This window comes from Trichechus manatus, unplaced genomic scaffold, assembly GCF_000243295.1.
Source record: "Trichechus manatus latirostris isolate Lorelei unplaced genomic scaffold, TriManLat1.0 scaffold00139, whole genome shotgun sequence".
NCBI lineage: Eukaryota > Metazoa > Chordata > Mammalia > Sirenia > Trichechidae > Trichechus > Trichechus manatus.
In genome coordinates this window covers 4,644,058-4,646,844 of record NW_004444075.1, presented here as the reverse complement: position 1 = coordinate 4,646,844, position 2,787 = coordinate 4,644,058, and positions in this window count along the sequence as shown.

The following is a 2,787-nucleotide window of genomic DNA, read 5'->3' as shown; positions in this document are numbered from 1 at the left end:
ACCCACAACAGGGGTCCGAGAATAAGTGGTGCCATCCAGTCCTTACAGCCAACAGCATTGGGTGCCCAAAGTACAGCCGCAAAATCCATCTACCTATGCAGTCTAGGGAACAGGGACACGCCTTCCACCCAGGCACTCGGGGGCAGCTGTCAGCCCCCTGCCTTGCTCAGCACATGAACCACTACTGCAGCAAGATATCTATGCCTGTTCTAATCACTCCTGCCTGTCTAGGACTGTAGGTGAGAGCCTGCACCACATACTCGATGACCAACTACCTGGACACCTGAGCTGCATCCACACAAGAAAAGTAAATGGACTCCTGGGCTCACATAACAGCTCTAACCACCTGGTGACAGGACCTTAGAACTTCAAAGGTTCAAATAATCAAAGTAGCTTACATGACCAGCCTATTTGGGCATATCACAACAAAACAAGAAGCTAGGATACAGTAAGCAAACATAAAATAAATGAATATGATAACTTATTGATGGTTTGGAGACAACAGCCGATATCAAATCACGTAAAGAGGCAGACCACGATGGCTTTAGCAAGCAACCAAAATAAAGAACCAAGAAACCTCCCAAAGGAAGCAAACTTCTTGGAAATACCAGAGGTAGAATTCAAGATTAATATAGAGAGCTCTTCAAGAGATCAGGAAGGAGATCATGCAAAACGCAGACCAAACCAAGGAACACACAGACCACAGACGAAGCAACAAAGGAACTTAAGAAGGTTGGACAAGAGCATAATGACAAATTTAACAGGCTGCAAGAATCCATAGAGAGACAGCAAGCAGAAGTCCAAAAGATTAACAATAAAATTTCAGAATTAGACAACTCAATAGAAAGTCATAGGAGGAGAAATGAGGCAAGGGAAGTCAGAATTAGTGAGATTGAAGATAAAGAACCTGACAAAAATTTATTTTAGGAAAAATCAGATAAAAGAACTTTAAAAATGAAGAAACTCTAAGAATTATGTGAGACTCTTATCAAGAGGAATAACCTAACAGTGATTAGAGTACCGGAACAGGGGAGAATAACAGAAAATACAGAGAGAATTGTTGAATATTTTTTAGCAGAAAACTTCTCTGATATCATGAAAGATGAGAAGATATCTATCCAAGAAGACTTATCAAACCCCACACAGTGTAGATCCCAAAAGAAAGTTACCAAGACATATTATAATCAAACCTACTGAAACCAAAGAAAAAGAGAGAATTTTAAGAGCTGCTAGGGATAAATGAAAAGTCATCTACCGCAAAATTACGGCATTTCCAGATAAGCAGAAGTTTAGAGAATTTGCGAAAACCAAACCAAAATTACAAGAAATACTAAAGGGAGTCCTCCAGTTAGAAAATCAGTAACATTAGATAACAACCCAAGACTAGAATACAGGACAGAACAACCAGATATCAACCCAGATAGGGAAGTCACAAAAATAAATCAGAGCTAAAACACTGAAAATAGGGAAACAGAGACATCAATATGTAAAAGACAACAACATTAAAACAAAAAAGTGGGACTAAATAATGTAGTCATAGAACTTTCATATGGAGAGGAAATCAAGGCAATATCAAGAAATAAAAGACTGGTTTAAACTTAGAAAAATAGAGGTAAATATTAAGGTAACCACAAAGGAAACTAACAATCCTACACATCAAAATAAAAAACAAGAAAAATATAAAGACTCAGCAAATACACAATCAACAACAATGAAAAAGATGAGAAGAAAATACGTAAAGAAAAACAACTCAGCACAGAAAAATAAGTGGAACAAAGAAACTGTTAACACACACAAAAAAAGACATCAACATGACAGCACTAAACTCATACCTATCAATAATTATGCTCAGAGTAAATGGACTAAATGCTACAATAAAGAGATAGAGAGTGGCAGAATGGATAAAAAAACACAATCCATCTATATGCTGCCTACAAGAGACAGACCTTAGACTCAAAGACACAAACAAACTAAAACCCAAACGATAGAAAAAAAATATATCAAGCAAACAACAATGAAAAAAAGAGTAGGAGTGGCAATATTAATCTCTGACAAAATAGACTTTAAAGTAAAATCCACCACAAGGGATAAGGAAGGACACTATATAATGACTGAAGGGTCAATATACCAGAAGGACATAACCATAATAGGTATTTACGCACCCAACAACAGGGCCCCAAAATACATAAAACAAACTCTAACAGCATTAAAAACAGAAATAGATAGCTCCACAATAATAGTAGGAGACTTCAACACACCACTTTCAGTAAAAGACAGAACATCCAGAAAGAAGCTCAATAAAGACATGGAAGATCTAAATGCCACAATCAACCAACTTGATCTCATAGATACATACAGAACACTCCACCCAACAGCAGCCAGGTATACTTTCTTTTCCAATGTACATGGAACATTCTCCAGAATAGACTGCAGATTAGGCCACAAAGCAAGCTCTCACAGAATCCAAAACACTGAAATATTAAAAAGTATTTTTTCTGACCAAAAAGCCATAAAAGTAGAAATCAATAACAGAAAAAGCAAGGAAAAAAATCAAATGCATGGAAACTGAACAATATCTTCCTCAAAAACTACTTGGTTATAGAAGAAACTAAGGACTAAATAAAGAAATTCACAGAATCCAGTAAGAATGAAAACACATTCTACCAGAACCTTTGGAACACAGCAAAAGCAGTGTTCAGAGGTCAATTTATAGCAATAAATGAACACATCCAAAAAGAAGAAAGGGCCAAAATCAAAACATTAACCTTACAACTCAAACAAATAGAA